This window comes from Dermochelys coriacea, chromosome 10 (genome assembly GCF_009764565.3).
Source record: "Dermochelys coriacea isolate rDerCor1 chromosome 10, rDerCor1.pri.v4, whole genome shotgun sequence".
Classification (NCBI taxonomy): domain Eukaryota; kingdom Metazoa; phylum Chordata; order Testudines; family Dermochelyidae; genus Dermochelys; species Dermochelys coriacea.
Genome location: NC_050077.1, coordinates 50567566 through 50584865, shown reverse-complemented (window position 1 = coordinate 50584865; position 17300 = coordinate 50567566). Strand labels below are relative to the sequence as shown.

General features: G+C 40.1%; 1 protein-coding gene across 3 annotated transcripts in view; it reads left to right on the top strand.

The window, feature by feature from the left end:
* TMEM266 (transmembrane protein 266) overlaps positions 1-17300 on the top strand; it is a 134288-nt gene that overhangs the window by 7765 nt on the left and 109223 nt on the right. The window contains exon 2 of one of the 3 annotated variants that reach the window (XM_038418464.2): positions 15209-15411. The exons of the other annotated variants lie outside the window; for them this stretch is intronic. The gene's annotated coding sequence lies outside the window, so the exon portion shown is untranslated. The remainder of the gene's footprint in view (positions 1-15208; positions 15412-17300) is intronic. 3 annotated transcript variants of the gene reach the window in all.

The window sequence follows — 17300 nt, the reverse complement described above, 5'->3', positions numbered from 1 at the left end:
CCACACGTACTCCTTTTCTTTTTGCGAATACAGACTAACACGGCTGCTACTCTGAATCCAAAATATTTGTACTTAATGAAAAAGAAGATACTGAACAGTAAATATTTGTACTGTAGATGTGGTTGTTAGTTTGGAAGTTATTCTGAATGTGGTCACTTCTTTTGTTTAAACAAAAAAGATACAAGCTCTGGCTGGTATGGAGTTGTATTAAGTATGTGGAGGGTTGCCTAGGGTTTGATCGAGTTCTTAGATGCTGTTGAGTTTTCCAATTCCATGATTTGTCAATAGCTGTAAAACCAGAAAAATTGTTTTCCATCATTGCTTATTTGTACCTTGCTAGTCCTGGACTACATTGCTCTTTCACAAGGATACAAGTAATTACCTACACTTTAGCAGGTGCATGATTAAGAATTCCTTGCTTGATCCTAGAAAGAGGTCTTGGGAATTACCTTATACCATATTCATTCCCAGATGTAAGTATAAAGAATCCCAGAAGTCTGGGGGCATTAATGCCATCTTCCCTCACCCCGCCCCCATCCATCTTTTGTGTGATTTCTTCAGGATAATGCCTCTTGAATCATGCCTTCATTCTAAATGCTGTAAATCCATAAAATTATGTTGTGACTTTTGTCAACAAGGTTCTGACCTACATTAGCATGGTATTACGTCACAGCAAGAAGACCAGCAATAGTTTTTGAAGGCCAAATCCATAAGGACTCTTTTTTTTTAATCAAGAAAATGTTTAGTTTTCCCTCTGTAATCTGCTGCATAGTTATGTAGCACAGAATTAGCAGTCTTTTTTTTTTTTCATTACACACATGTATAGGGATGAAATCAGTAAAGTTGGAGATCCATGTGCAAACATAAGATGTCATAGGATGTCACATTAACTTCATTTAGTGAGGTTCCTAAGTTAACATGAATCACTATTTCAGTTTGTTTTCCTATTGTCCGTATATAAAGGGGCTGGTAAATGTGGTTTGATGTAAATTTCTGTATTCTGTACATGCATATTTCACAACAGACAATCACTTGGCTGAACAACAGACTGAGTGTACACCCCTGGAGCCAAGTTTGCTTGTAGGTACAAAAGGTTTTATAAGTAATAGGTATAACTCAAGTGTGTATAATATATAATATAAATGTAACCACATGCACACATAAACACATCTTCTATATTACAGTGTGTGTAATATATTGTGAGGTGCATTGCCATATATTGCCGGCTATCTTTGCTGAAAAAGTTAGCACAGCAGGACTGAGCTAAGCATTCTGTGGTAGTTTTAATCTGAAGATTCTTTTGCTTGTATCCATTTAAGTGAAAACCAATGCTGTTTTATTATTTTGTTTGTTGTGACCATTAGTTGATATTTACAAATATGACAAGATTTTGTTTCTGATTTTTGCTCAATATATTGTAAAAATTGTATTATATGTAAAGGGTTGAACTGGGATAATACTGGTACTGAATGGTTCTGCTAGTTCTTGTGCAGATACTGTAAATTTCTGCAGATCAGGCATGTCAGAATACTTTAAAAAGTTCATTAATGTAGTATGAGCATGTTAGAAATAGTCCACACAAATTAAACAACAGCTGTACGGTATTGACATATAGAGTCTTCTGTTGTGAGATGAGATGTTAGCATTAAATAATTGTTACCTTGAGCTTGTGAACTGTTGCGAGACAGTGTACTTTGTGCAGAAAAGGAAAGGAATGCTTCTCCCTCTCTTACGAAAGGTTCAGAACAGGAAACTCGTGCATGCTGCTTTGGACACACTGTGTCCTGGGCAACATTACAGTGAGCTGGCTGATGGTCAGAAAAGTTACTGCAGGTCCAATTCTGTAGCTCACGAAAGCTTATGCTCAAATAAATTTGTTAGTCTCTAAGGTGCCACAAGTACTCCTTTTCTTTTTGCGAATACAGACTAACACGGCTGCTACTCTGAAACAGGTCCAATTCAGTGAGTAAAGTGCCTGCGTGCCTGAGGCAGTACATATGCTCACTGACTCCGGCATGTTTCTGAACAAATTGTAGTAACTTCATGTTCATTTTTCTCAATGAGTTGCAGAATTGATTATGCAGCCCCTGTATACAGTGTGGTATGTTTCTCTGACAAAGGATGAGAAGGTCTGGGTCAGACAAGAAAGTATATGAAAGTATGGCTAGCCTGATGGGCAACTACTCCAAATTCTACACAAAAGGAATGTGTGTCAAGAGTGAGCAGTTATTTCAGTCTTAGAACTAAAATATAACAGGCTGTATGCAGACATAACTCCTGCCAATTCATGGGGCAGTGGAGGGGGTGTTAGTAAGGGCATGACAAAGGTCTGTTAAGCAGGGATATACCCTGATCTAGCATGCATGGGGCCATGCTTGCAGTGTGTGTGTGCAATGAATAACCTAGAGCTCAGTTGAAATGTCTGTGACTGGATGAGGTAATATCTTTTATTGGACCAACTTCTGTTGGTGAGAAGAGACAAGCTTTCAAGCTTACACAGAGCTCTTCTTCAGATCTGGGAAATGTGCTCAGAGGGTCACAGTTAAATACAAGGTGGAACAGATTGTTTAGCATAAGTAGTTAACACATATTTCAAGGGACCATTCAAGGTGAAGTGGCCCATTAACACCTCTCCAGTCATAGGGGCAAAAAATAAAACTGGGGGACAAGAAAGGGCGGTTAAGAGAGTTATAGATTGTTGTAATAAATCATAAATCCAGCTGTGACACTTTGAGTACATTTTCCCGCTGAAGAAGAGCTCTGCATAAGCTTGAAAGCTTGTCTTTCTCACCAACAGAAGTTGGTCCAGTAAAGATATTACTTCACCCACCTTGTCTCTGTAATATCCTGGGACAAATACAACTACAACACTGCATGTAATTAGTGACAGATATTCTGGATGCAACAGAGTGGGTGGAGTTAACTGTTCCCATAGGCACCATGTCTGTCCCAAAGTATGAGTGTGTGGGTGTTGATATAGCTGTTTTAGAGGGGCACAACTAGAAAGCTATGGGGATTTATGCAGTTCAGTACCCACCACAAACATTCTCGTCATTGTGCCACATGGCTATTTCTGCTGCAATGGCTAATGGCAATTTTCCTGCATCCCTGATTGGCTGGGTGTTGGATGCTTGTTTCTTTTTGACAGGTTTCAGAGTAGCAGCTGTGTTAGTCTGTATTTGCAAAAAGAAAAGGCATACTTGTGGCACCTTAGAGACTAACAAATTTATTAGAGCATAAGCTTTTGTGAGCTACAGCTCACTTCATCGGATGCATTTCCACCAAATGCATCCGATGAAGTGAGCTGTAGCTCACGAAAGCTTATGCTCTAATAAATTTGTTAGTCTCTAAGATGCCACAAGTACTCCTTTTCTTTTTTCGTTTCCTTTTGGATTGTCTCTGTGCTAATGTATGGTGAAGGTAGCTCTGAGTCTCCCTTTGTATGGGCAGCTTTTAGCAAAGGCGGATGGAAGTAACAAATTTCGGGATTGTTAAGGGGATTTGTGTTTTAGTGTATCCAAAGCACAAGTGGGAGAAGTTAGACTACCCTACCTGCAGAAGTCTAGCCTCTTTACCAGAAGGCAAAAGTCTACATGTTCCAGCATCTGCATGTGTTTAAATTTCCTGCCCTACCTGAATGCAGAACAAGCAGTTACTCTAATTGTGCTACATAGTGTAAACATTGTACAGGAGAATAACTCTTACCTCTTTAAAGGGGTAGTGAATGGGGTTCAATGTAAGGATGCCACCTTACTCAACCAATCTGCTCCCTAGATGACTCAGCTACTTTACGGACAAAAAGTTTCATCCTTGTTAATGCTGCAGAGCTAATATAGCCATGGGTAAGTGATCTGGAGTCTATTCTGCTGCATTGTTATCATCAAAAGTGTCAACTAAGTTCTATTTGCAGAATCTTGATTGCTAGTGGTTATATAAGAGGAAGAAAATATTAGATTTATTTATTTATTTTGAAACCCAGACTGAGTGCCTGCTCCCATGGAAACCAAAGGCAAAACTCCCATTAGCTTCAATGGGTGCAGGAGCAGGCCCCAAGTCTGCCGTGGAGCAATACAGAAAGTTTGTTCTTTTGACTTGTAAAATTGATATGACTATTGCCAAGCCAGAATAAATACAAAATGTCACCAATACTTTTAGAGTTGCTTATCAGTTTAACTCCACTTTAACGTATTCTGTGAAATTCCAGCTTTATACTTTTAAATACAAAATAAAAATTCTTGCTTGTTGTTATTGTGGGCCTAAACTTGCCCTGTGCCACTCTTTGGCTGCCTAGGCCCTTGCCCTTGCGGGAATCAATGAACAAGGTCGTTACGGGGTGCCGGAGGCCCTGAAGTTGCACAAGAGGTAATGGGCGGAGTCCTTCACCGTCTCTGTCCCTGAAGACCCAGTTACTCAAGCTGTATGCTGTGCTTGGAGTTGGCTTGCTGAGAATGATATAATAGAGTTTAATACTTAATTTAGTTATAGGGTCCAAATCAGCCCTCAGTTACATCCATATAATCGCACCAAAATCATTGGTGGTGCATGAATTTAAGCAGAGGCAGAATGTGTTATGTAAACTTGAGAAGCATATGGAGGTGATTCAATTTCTAAATAATTATTAATTGAACATCTGCTTATTCCTTGGTTTATTCAAAAATGTAATGTTTCCACTGTAAAAATTTCTCCCTCTGTCCCACTTCCATTTTATCTTTTCCCTCATCCTGTGCTACTATGATAATTTAGATTGTGAGCTTTTCAGGGCCGGTACCATGTTTTTCCTTGCTTTATAAAATACCATGTACATCTATGGCACTATATACAAATATAATTACATTAAAAAACTATGTTAAAGGAACTATAGGTTGTGAAGTCAAGCACTCAAAAATTCGGAAATGCCAGATTAAGATTGTCTGTGCAAATTAATTTACCCCCTTATGTGTACATCCTTTACACTGAATGAGGCAGGAGGTCCTGTGGAAAAAATGTTAATTGAAATTAAATATTGTATCATAATGCACCTGAATAATGCAAATTTAAAGATGCACGGGCAACCTTTAATCTGGAATTTCCTAACTTTCAAGAACTTGACTTTCCAGTCAAAATAACAGTCTTGTAACGTAGAAAAACCTCAGAAATTCTAAACAACTAACAGAAAAGAGAAAACATTCTTCTATGTGCAACTCTACAATCCCCCAATAAAATATTAACAGCAGGATTTTAACCTTAAACCTGCAGCACTAACCTCTGCTACTTGAGCTACAGAAGGAGAAGGCGGTTGTCTAAGAGTTGGGGGATAGGCTATGGGAGCCAAGTGCTGGCTCTGAAGGTGGGAAGGAGGATCCTCCCAACCCACCTCTCTCGCTCTCTCCTTTCCTGGAATTGTGGGAGCTCCTGCCCTATGTGCTGTACCCAGATAGGGGGTGGACCACTAGGGACATATTTTTGATGCGGGGAGTGGTTGGGGAGAGCCTGGCCTGGCTTTCTCCCCTCAACCTTCCTCCTCTCCCGCCCTAGAAGCTCCTTGGCTTTCTTGCTGCAGTGTGTGCTGATGCTGATGCTTTGACAGTGTCATGAACCTGGCTTTAGAATGTTCATATTCAGTTGTTATTTTGGCAGGCTGCCAGATTTTTCCTGAGCCATGCAAGCAAGGGATGAGAGATGACCATTTTTAACAATATATATCTTAGCTAAATCTGCATGAAATGTCACAGGACAAAGAAAGGGCACTTTTATAGCTAGAGGGCTATTTCCCTGTTGAACTTCAAAGGCCTTTTGTAAACAATGGGGGTGGAGTGACCAGATGTCCCGATTTTATAGGGACAGTCCCGATTTTTGAGTCTTTTTCTTGTATAGGCTCCTATTATCCCCCACCCCCATCCTGATTTTTCACACTTGCTGTCTGGTCACCCTAAATGGGGGTGTCGGAGCTTCTCAAGAGAAAAAAACAAAGTCGCAAGAAACTTTTATAATGGAAAGTGTTAGGAAACTTAAATGCAGGGGTCACTGCCAGCTTCTCCATGTAATTAAAGATGAGAATTCCCAAACATAAAGGGTAAAATCCTGACCCTGTTGAAGTCAGTGGGAGTTTTGCTATTGGCTTCAATTGGTATGTCTATGCTGCAATTAAACGCCCTGCAGCTGACCTGTTCCAGCTGATTTGTGCTCTCAGGGCTCTCCCCTCATGGGATCCTAGAGTCTGAATGTCTACTCTGCAATTTTATAGCCCTACAGCTCGAGCCCCACAAGCCCGAGTCAGGTGACATGGACCAGCCACAGGTGTTTAACTGCAGTGTAGACATACCCTTTGAAGCTGATGGCAGAACTCCCACTGACATCATTGGGGTCAGGATTTCACCCAATGTGTTCATTTGTCCAAGTCCATCGTATAATTTCTGGTGGGAAATCCACCATCTGAACTATCAGCCCTCCTAGCCGAAGCTATACCTCTCTACTGATTTACATTTTCCGTATGAAGCCTTAGGCCTTCTTATTGCAAAAACTGAATTCTAAAAAGTTTTTTAGTTAGTTCATGAGCTCTTAACTGTAATAATTTACATTAGCAAACTGCCAAGGCATAATCACTGGGCATGTGATGTGCATCAGTCAGTAAACAACCCATGACTTTTCTCAGTATTTAATAAGCTAGTGGAATTTACAGACCCCTTCTAATAAATTATCACATTCTTATCTGGAAAGATAAAATTAGTAGGTTTGGAAAACAGCTTTTTTTAAGTAGAAATGGGAGACAGATCAAGGTACTCATGTTCACTTAAACAGTTGATCCATAAATAAAAGAACCTTTAAAATATGCACTTGTAACTATTATTCATCAGATTTTTCTCTCTATCCTTTCTTCCCACTTACATTCTAAGTAATTTGATTGTTAACTGATTATTTTTAAGTAAATAGGATTTTTGAGCAGGGAAACAGATAGTAAACTACGTAAATAGAAATGTTTAACATTTAAAGGTGTTAGTCATAAAAAAAAAATCTCAAAAGGGCAAATACTCCTTGGAGTCATTATAATATGTGACCATATCGAATCTTCCAGCTGGGACAATGGGGCTTAGAAAGCTCCATGGTTCACTTAAGAGTATCTGACACAAGTTCCCCTTGGCAAGAAGAGATTCAGAGGAGACTGCGGAGTTCACATGATCTCTAAGGGCTCTGTGATCCATGGGAAAAGGAAGTTCCAAAGCCTCAAGAGGGCTGAGAGCTGTCCCTCTGTAGTGCTGTCTTTCTCCATACGCTTCCCCCCCTCCTCAAGAGCCATGATGCTATTAGTTCTTTAACCCATGCTTGTGTGATACCCACCCTTTCTCAAAAGGGTCTTTCAGAAGTTAATCATGCTAGGTGTAATTTAATTTAATTTAATTTTACAAGACATCAATCTGCCTAGCAAGGATTATGCTGTGAAGAGAGCAGTGTTTCTCTAGCGCCACCTTGGCATTTCCCTTCCTACCCTGAGCTCCATGTCCGAAGTTACAGTGAGCTGGGGCAGAGGAGTTTATATAGGCTCCTGGTATGAGGGGCAGCATGCTGCAGATGCATCATCCTCCCTGCTCTGTCATCCCCCACTTTTCTTTCTTTTCCACCCAGTTTAATTTGTCTTTGCTCACTTCCTTGCCTTGCAGTGGAGGGGAGCATATGGCACTGCAGTGTCCATCTGGTTGCTATATATATGCACTTATCATGCAGTCCTCATGCAGGAACCCGTCATACATTTCTTATTCAGGAAAAACTTGCATTGACTTCAGTTTCTCTTTAAGTGTTTATTCTTTCCCGTGAATGGGAGTTATTCACAAAGAGTTAACAAAACAGATCCCTATTTGTGCATCCTCAAACTCCTACATTAGTAACATCTGTATTATGGTAATGTTCAAAGGCAATAAGGATTCGGGGCCCCATTGTGCTGCGTGCTGTACAAACATAGATAAGAGGCAATCTTTGCCTTTTTGGGTTTAAAGTCTAAAATATTTTTTGTTGGAACAATGTGTATGGTGATAGGTATCTTACCTTAGATATGCAGATAATACCGTACATCTAATTAGTAAGTCAGTCTTTATATTTTTGCTCCATAGCACTAACCCACTTCTTGTATTTTTGCCTAAGTGCAAAACCAAACATCCTAAATACTTTCTATTTTTATTGTTTTATCTGATAATTTTAAACAAACAGCTTTTTAAAATACTTCTTTTTTATATGTGGGGTTTTAGTCTAGAGCTGTGAGATCTCTCTCTCTCTCTCTGTATATATATACATCTCACAGCTCTAGACTAAAACCCCACATATAACATATATATATATATATATATATATATATATATATATATATATATAAAACCCCACATTATATAAAGAGACATTAAAATAATCATATTTGTTACTATATGTTAATGACCAGGTCTACAAAATCAAGTGGCATTGCCTCCTGTGGGTCAACATATGAGTGTAAGGGTCTGTCTGTGTAGACTCCTTTGCCATAATAGGGCTTCAAGTTATTAAAAACTGAAATAATGTTAACAGTATAACTTTCTATTATGTATTTTGTTGGTTCAGAGAGATATCAAAATAAGTATATTTTTAAAAAATCACAGTTTTGCATGGATTCGTCTAACCTACAAGTAACACTTAAAATTAATATAGCTAAAAAGTCAAAGAAATTGTATCTGCCTTTTCAGTTAGTTTACTTTGAGCGTTTGACAGCTAGCCCTATGTGTACTGCCTATTCCCCCTTGTCATTAGTTTGGATCTTTCACACAGCAGCATGGGAGAGAAAAAAAATTAAAATAAGAAAATGTGATTGTAAAACAACAAAGTTGGTAGGGGGAATAAGAAGTATGTATATTACCTGAAACTACCTTGGTCTTTGGAGCAGGGACTATCTTGTTATATGTGAGTTCAGTGCCAACGACAGTGGCCCTGATCTCCTATTAGAATGCGTAGGTCATATACCAGAGGTGGGCAAACTTTTTAGCCTGAGGGCCACATCTGAGTATGGAAATTGTATGGCGGACCATGAACGCTCACAAAATTGGGAGTTGGAGTGAGGGAGTGGGTGAGGGCTCCGGCTGGGGGTGTGGGCTCTGGGGTGAGGGCAGAAATTAGGAATTCAGGGTGCGGGGGGGGGGGCTTCCAGGGAGGGCAGAGGGTTGGGGTGCCAGGGGAGTGGGGATTCCGGCTAGGGGTACAGGCTCTGAGGTGGGGCTGGGGATTAGGGGTATAGGAGGATGCTCCAGGCTCAAACCAAGGGGTTCTTTAAAGGTGATGTAGCGGCTATTGTCCTCTGGTGACATTGTGCTCTTACTGATGGTGGTACTTCTCCATATTTCTCCTAACCTGTGGCTATATGCTGCCACAATTAATTTATTCTTACATGTTCTATTTTTAGTAGTTTACTATACAGTATGATATGTGAATTAAAACAAAATAAATTCAGAAATAGGAAACTTTAGAAAATAGGAATTGCTGTACCAGACCAGTCCAATTCAACGATCCATCTGATTAATAACCTCTCTTACCATGGCCACAACCAGATGTTTTAGAATAAGTTACAGGAAATCCTACAGTGGACAATTATGGAATAAACTTCCCAAAAGGGAAGTTTTTTCCTAGCTGTTTCTGGTAGTGGTTGGTTTGTGTCCTGAAGTAGAAGAATTTATAACCCTTATAAAAAAAATTATCCTCTGTAATCCATATATAACTAATACTTTTTTTAATTTTATTAAACTCTCAGCTTCTAATTTAATTTTACAATCAGACAAAATAGAAAACAAACAAACAACAAAACCAGGAATTGTGAGACAGTAAGTTTCACATACCAGTGAATTGCAAAAGTGGGGCCCAATCCTGCAGCAAAACTTAATTTGACTTCAGAATCATGACTGGCTTTATAATGGGCACTGGAATTTATAAAGCAACAATGTAGGTAATAATGTAGATTTTCTAAAAGCATCAAGCACTATAAGTCCTGCATGACTACATTCTCTTCGAGGCGGAATTCCTCTGCAGGAAATTTTTCAATATTTTCATTATTCAAAAGAGTCTGAAGGTGTATCTGCTTTATCAGTAGCACTGTGCCATAAAGGTTTATGAATTTGACTGTATGTATGAATGTTTGCCATTAGTTTTAAAATTAATTGAGTTTACTTATAGCATAACAGAATATTTCTTTCTACAGTAGACAAACTTCTTAGTCTGCAGCATAAATAAAATACATTCATATAGCTATTTACTCAGGCAAAATACAATAGGATTAAAATGCTAAATTTAATTTTTTGTCTTTAGATGCTGTTTTAGAAAACTAGCCTCTAACCAAGAATAAAAATTGTTGTCAGAATAATATGCGAACAGATAATTTCTTGTAAGTTTATTTTTACTCAGATGTTTATTTATAGTTCACTATAGTTGCACTGATTACAACAGGTGGTGTTAGATTGTTGTGGCTTCTCCTGAGAGCTAACTCTACTCCTGGGGCAGTGGACCAGTGTTTTCAACTTTTGTAAGAAGGGATTGCATTGGCCAATCTTAATACCTCTCAGAAGTTCTGGAGTGGGCTGGCATATGGCCCAGGACTTCTTATACAAGGAGGCAGGACAAAGCAGATCCTTTCTAATCTACCACCTGACAGTTTTGAGTTCTTTTTCTTTTTTATTCACATGATTGCAACTTTAGGGCAATGTTTGCTCGGTAAAAAGTAGTTAGTGTAGCCCAGGGGTGGGCAAACTTTTTGGCCCGAGGGCCACCTCTGGATATGGAAATTGTATGGTAGGCCGTGAATGCTCACGAAATTGGGGGTTGGGGTGGGGGGGTGAGGGCTGGGCTGGAGATAAGGGATTGGGGGTGCTTGAGGGTGCTCCCAGCTGGGACCAAAGGGTTTGGAGGGAGGGAGGGGGATCAGGGCTGGGTCAGGGGATTGGGATGCACAAGGGGGTCAGGGATGCAGGCTCCAGGCGACTTACCTCAAGCAGCAGCAGCATGTCCCCCCTCCAGCTCCTATGCGGAGGTGCAGCCAAGCGGCTCAGCGCGCTTCCCCATCCGCAGTCGCCGCCCCTGCAGCTCCCATTGGCCGTGGTTCCAATGGGAGCTTTGGGGGTGGTGCTTGAGGTGGGGGCAGCATGCGGAGCCCCGTGGCTGCCCCTACTCATAGGAGCTGGAGGAGGGACATGCCGCTGCTTCCGGGAGCCGTGTGGAGCCACAGCACATGTGGAGCAGGGCAAGCCCCCTCCTGGAGCGCCGGAGCAGGGCAAGCCCCAGACCCCACTCCCTGGTGGAAGCTCAAGAGCCAGATTAAAACATCCGAAGGGGCAGATCCAGCCCCCGAGCCATAGTTTGCCCACCCCTGCCATACACAGTACTTGTTGTCACTTTTTTAAAAATTGGGTTGACTTCATTTTGATTGCGTTCTTTAAGCTTCACTTTGAACAGCGAAACCAGTCTGGTTGCCACTTTTTGATTCTCATACCATTAGCACAACATTATTTAGATTTCCTGTAAGATTGCAGGGGAATGATTCCCTTTAAAACATAAAACAATACCCACTTTTTTCCCCCCACTTAATTTTGAAAGCATTGGATAAAGTTAACTAGACAGAGGAAGAAGATTCAGGTATTGTTCAAATGACAAATTTAGAAATAAAAGGCAATGGTTGATAGTGAATGAATTAGTTTGTATCTGATAGCTCTTTGATGGCTTAAATGAATTGGGATGTTTTCCAAGTGAGCAGGTATCCACATCCTACTCCAAAAAACACCGCCTAAGTTGGCATGCTTATTAGAGAGACAAGGTGAGTGAGGAAATATCTTTTATTGGACCAACTTCTGTTTATTGAGAGAGATAAGCTTTCACCAACAGAAGTTGGTCCAGTGAAAGATACTACTTCACCCACCTTGTCTCTCTAATATCCTGGGATGGACACAGCTACAACAACACTGCATACAACAATGTCTTACTTATTGACAGCCTCAGTGGAGAGAGTGTGGATTTAAAGGGCCATATGCAGAATGAGCTTTCATCTCGCGCTTGAAGTTGGCACTTCCAGATCAGGGTTGAAGCACTGACCCATACTGACCTGGAAGCTTGCACTTGCGCTATTGACTGTTTTGTAAATAAATAGAAGATTTCACTCTCAGCACCTTCCATCCGTCTATGCCTTTCACAGGCTCTAAAATTCACATTGAAGTATATTTATCTTTTAGATTGTAAGCTGTCTGGGGCAGGATCTGTCTCTTCTGTTTGTACAGTCCCTAATGCACTGATCCTGATTGGGGAAATACCATAATTTAAGTGATTATTAATAATAATGTTAAAAAAAGAAACAAAGGGCCTGGAACAAAAATACAGCTCTTGCTAATTAAGAATTAGGTACTGCAGAGAAACATCTGGTTTAGTGGTATTTTGTTCCTCTAGAAGGACTCTGGGTATCTGATCTTGGTGCTATACAGTAGTTTCATTGAAACAGTTTATCAAAGCTGTTTCAATGAAATAGAATGTTTTGCTATTGCTTCATTGCATGCACAGAGCATATTGCGTGAACAGCATTGGCAGGAGCATACATAGTGTATCTGAAACCTTTAATTATATATTGTAGGCAGCTCTGTCTGGGTCAGAAGATACCACATTATCAAATGACATGCTGTAGTCATTCAAAACTCATGCAACAGCTTGATCTTTCATTGAATGATTGGTCTCTATCAAGCAGGTAACAGCAACATTTTCATTAGAGCCTAGGTGTGAAATGGCTGAATCTCTTGTTACCTGATTGATATAAGAAATGAAGGGAGCTATGTTCAGTGACATTTTTACAGCAGCGAAGACAGTATTATGCACTGTCTCACACTTCCACTTGCTATATGGTACTAGCAGTTCAAAAAATTTCCAAGATATTTCAAAAAAAGGAGTATTTGTGGCACCTTAGAGACTAACACATTTATTTGAGCATAAGCTTTCGTGAGCTACAGCTCACTTCATCGGATAGTATGCATCCGATGAAGTGAGCTGTAGCTCACAAAAGCTTATGCTCAAATAAATTTGTTAGCCTCTAAGGTGCCACAAGTACTCCTTTTCTTTTTGCGAATACAGACTAACATGGCTGCTACTCTGAAACAAGATATTTCAGTTTCATTGAATTTCATTTTGTGTGTATGCAGCAGCACTTAATATTATATAAGCTCTGTTTAAACACAAATTAAAGAGAAATGAAGAAAAATGGTAATGTTTGGGGATATTTACACTATTCCATTTTCCAAACTAAAGATAGAATAAGTTTATGATTAAGGCACAGGAGTGGGAGTTAGGAAATCTAAGGCTATGTCTACACTGCGCACCTTACAATGGCGTAGCTGCAACGGAACAAAATAAAATCACCCCCAATGAGGGGCGGTAGCTTCGTCGACGGGAGAGCGTCTCCTGCTGACGAAGCGCTGTCCACACCGGCACTTTTTATGGTTAAAACTTTTGTCGTTCAGGGGGGTGCTTTCTTTACACCCCTGAGTGACAAAAGTTTTCACAACGAAACTGCGTTGTAGACAAAGCCTAAATTATATTTATGGCCTTGCCACATACTTCCTGAGTGACCATATGCATTTCGCTCAACCTCTCTATATCTCAGTTTCCCTATCTGTACAAGGGAGATAGCATCTGTGTCACACAGGGTTGTGAGGCTTACTTCATTTGTTCGTAAAGTGCTTTGAGATTCTAAGATGGAAGCTGCTATTGAATGGTAAATTATTAACTGTAGTAGAGTCTCGTTAGTGGCTGATAGTTTTTCCCAGTCTGACAAAAATATAGCAGTTCTGGGTTTGGCTTGCAGCTATTCCAATATATGGGTTCCTGCTCTGGACTTGTCCATCTGGCAGAGTCAGCAACTGCCACAGAGAATTTGCAGGGGGCGGGAAATCATTTTTCTTCTTTTAATGCCATCTCCCTTCTCCAGATTTCACTCTACCTAAAAGTCCAGCCGCTAATTTTCTCTTTCCTAGCACTTGCGCTTTAAAGAAGAAACAATAGAGTGGTGGAACTGAGACTATTTGAAGAATGAAAAAAATTCTTGCCTCGCACATTAAATTGGTCTGTAACTAGCTACAGTGATACCAATTAATAATAATAATAGTTAATAACGTGTTTTTCCATATCCCTGGTTTCTCAGACCACCAAAGAACTCTCTGCCTTGCAGTAGAGGAGTTACATTTTCAGTACAAACTATATACCCATTTGGGCTGGGATCAGCACTTTTACCCTTCCCCTAGGAGAAGTGATGATTGTAGCATTTGTCATACATAAAGGAATCTACCATAAATAGCTGCCAAAAAGTAGATCAGCAAAGAGAACAAATTCAGTAATATCCAGGATCTCAGAAACCTTTTCAGCTAGTGGAGCTGATGGTGAATTAAGGAAATCACTCCTTCAGTGCTCTCCAAAAGCTCCCATTTTGGAGCAATAACAGATATGAGTGGATGTATGTGGAAAAGTGCCAATACAGGTTCCTGACAACAGAATTCCATCTGAAAGAGACCATTCTAGTATGTCAGAGCATGAGGGTGTTGAGCATCCTGACTAGACCAATTCCTGTGGGTGAACATTCATGGTCACTTGAAAAACTGGGAGTCCACAGACAAAATACTGTGACCTGGATTAAAAAATATTATTACCAGGAGAATACTGGACTTGTCCCAGTGGTGATCTGTTGGTGCAAGAAGAATATCTTTCTGAAGGATGTACTCCAGTCCCTGGTCACCCTAATTATGGATAAAAAGAAAAGGAGTACTTGTGGCACCTTAGAGACTAACAAATTTATTAGAGCATAAGCTTTCGTGAGCTACAGCTCACTTCATCGGGTGTAGCTCACGAAAGCTTATGCTCTAATAAATTTGTTAGTCTCAAAGGTGCCACAAGTACTCCTTTTCTTTTTGTGAATACAGACTAACACGGCTGCTACTCTGAAACCTCTAATTATGGATGTGACTCTCGTAGGCTATAGGGAAGAAACAAGACAAAACAGTACAGTACAGTTGATCCAAAAGAAAAGTAAAAAAAAATAATTAATTATATTAATGTGGTAAATATGAGGGTATTTCATCCGTCTTTTCTGGAATTGGAAAGAATGTAAAGAAAATCATGTACTGATCTAATCAGACAGCCCTTTGCCTGCAGCAGAGAGAAATGAGGTGCAGGAGACCAAGGTCCAAAATCTCTTCTTTGCTTTCTCTAGCAGAGGAGAGAAAAAAATGGAGTAGACCCCGGTGTCAGAATGATCTTCCAAGGGAAAACTCCAGGTTTTAACCGTCATGTGCAGAATCACCAACAAAAGCCTGATCACCCCTGCTGATCTTGGCAGAAATAAAGCTGCTCTCCTCCAGACACTTTGTGCATTCCAAGCAATGGGAATGTCAGGACAGATGGGCTTTATTTCAGGTAAGTATTGTATATTTAAAGGGGTTGGATTGACTTTGTGGGAGTTGGATTTGATAACCTTGCTTTGCCTTGAATAGAGGAAGGGGAAAGAAGGGATTAGCCATCACGAAAAATAAGCTGATTCATGCTGATGATCAGGTTCAGTATATGACCCTTATACACTATTTTTTCTTCCCCTCTATCTTGGGCAACAAGACTTGACTGATGGCTTAACTTTAAATTACTGTTTCATCATACCCTTGCTAAGAGATCCTTCCCATTCATTACTGAAGGAACCACCCATCTGCTCACAGGGATCCTTATGACATAAGCAAGGGAGGAAATGTATGGCAAGGGCTAATCAAATTTATGATATGAAGCCACCTGCTGCCCTAGTCTCCTGTCATGGCATTTAGGTTGGTGGTGTTTGAACTGGCAATCATCCCATAATATAATCTCAAAATAAAAGGAGGGTCTGGAATTTAGTAGTGGCCTTGTATTAGAGTTAATCTGTGGCATATTCAGGGAGACTGGTGTCATTTTTATCCCTCTTTTTTTTTTTTTTTTTTTTGTCTCTGTGGTTTTTGTTTCTGGGGGGTGTGTGGGTGTGTGTCTATACACTTAAACCAGTTCTAGGATTTATGCACTGGCCCAGGTTGCCTTTTTGATAATTATTGTTTTCAGTTGTATTTTGGTTAATGCTCAGAGGCCCTTTAGAAATAAGCACCTAATAACTAAAAATCTAGTAATAGATAGTGATGCTGTGCAACTGGTTGTCTAGAAAATTGTAGCACACATTTTCTTCACAAACCTTTTACTTTATTTGAATGCTAGAAGCTGGGACTGGATGACAGGGGATAGATCACTTATTAATTGTCCTGTTGTGTTCAGTCCCTCAGAAGCATCAGGTACTGGCCACTGATAGAAGGCAGGATACTGGGCTAGATGGACCATTGGTCTGACTCAGTATGGTCATTCTTATGTTCCATTTGGATTACTTAGTGTAAATCTCAACACTAACATTATAAAATGTACACGTCTGAGATGGCTATACTATTACAGCTAGTATGGGAAAAGGGATATTTGTTTTATTTTAAATGATTGTGTGTAGTATGGATGGAATTTTAACATAGAAGTATTTGAGAAAGCCCATACTAGCAGATCTGAGCCTTGATCCTGCAGTATTCAAGCCTGCAAAACGTCCATCAAAGTCAGCCCTGGCAGGGGTACTCAAACTCATTTACAGTGTAAGTTCTTATTTTAAAAACATTGTCTTGTGGACAACTTCTCTACCATTCATGATTGTATAACATCTTTGTGGTAACTACAGCAAATGTTTATGTGGAGAAGTAATATTAAAAGTGTGTCTGTGTGTGAGAGAGAGAGTGAGTGATAGTTAGTCAGTCAGTCGCTGCGGGGGAAATCAGAGAAGCCAGCATTTTTGACCAGTCAGCTCTCAGAGGCCTATCAGCAGTCCATGGACCCCAGTTTGAGAACTTCTGGACAACAGAATCCATCTCTTGAACTTTCATTGGTTAGTTCTCTGGTCTGTCAGCCACTGAGTGTATCTTTGGGTACTTGAGTAATCCTACCATGTGCTGAAGGATGCAGAATCTGTAATCTTAGTCACTATTTTTCAGTATCTGGAAAAAGTTAGCTCTTGAGCTCCAGAGTTAAATAAACAGATAATTTGACTTGTTCAGCTATGTTTTTACTTTAAAAGTCTTACACCCCATCTTGTGATGATAGTGCTCTAGGAAGGGCATGACAGTGGCTTAAAGCTTTAGCCTTATGGCCAAATTCAGCCCTTGCATGCTCTGGTGTAAGTTCAATAACTCCACTGTCTCCTGATGTGAGAGAGAGCAGAGTTTGTCCCCTTGTCAGGAATATATTTTAGAATGCCACATTTT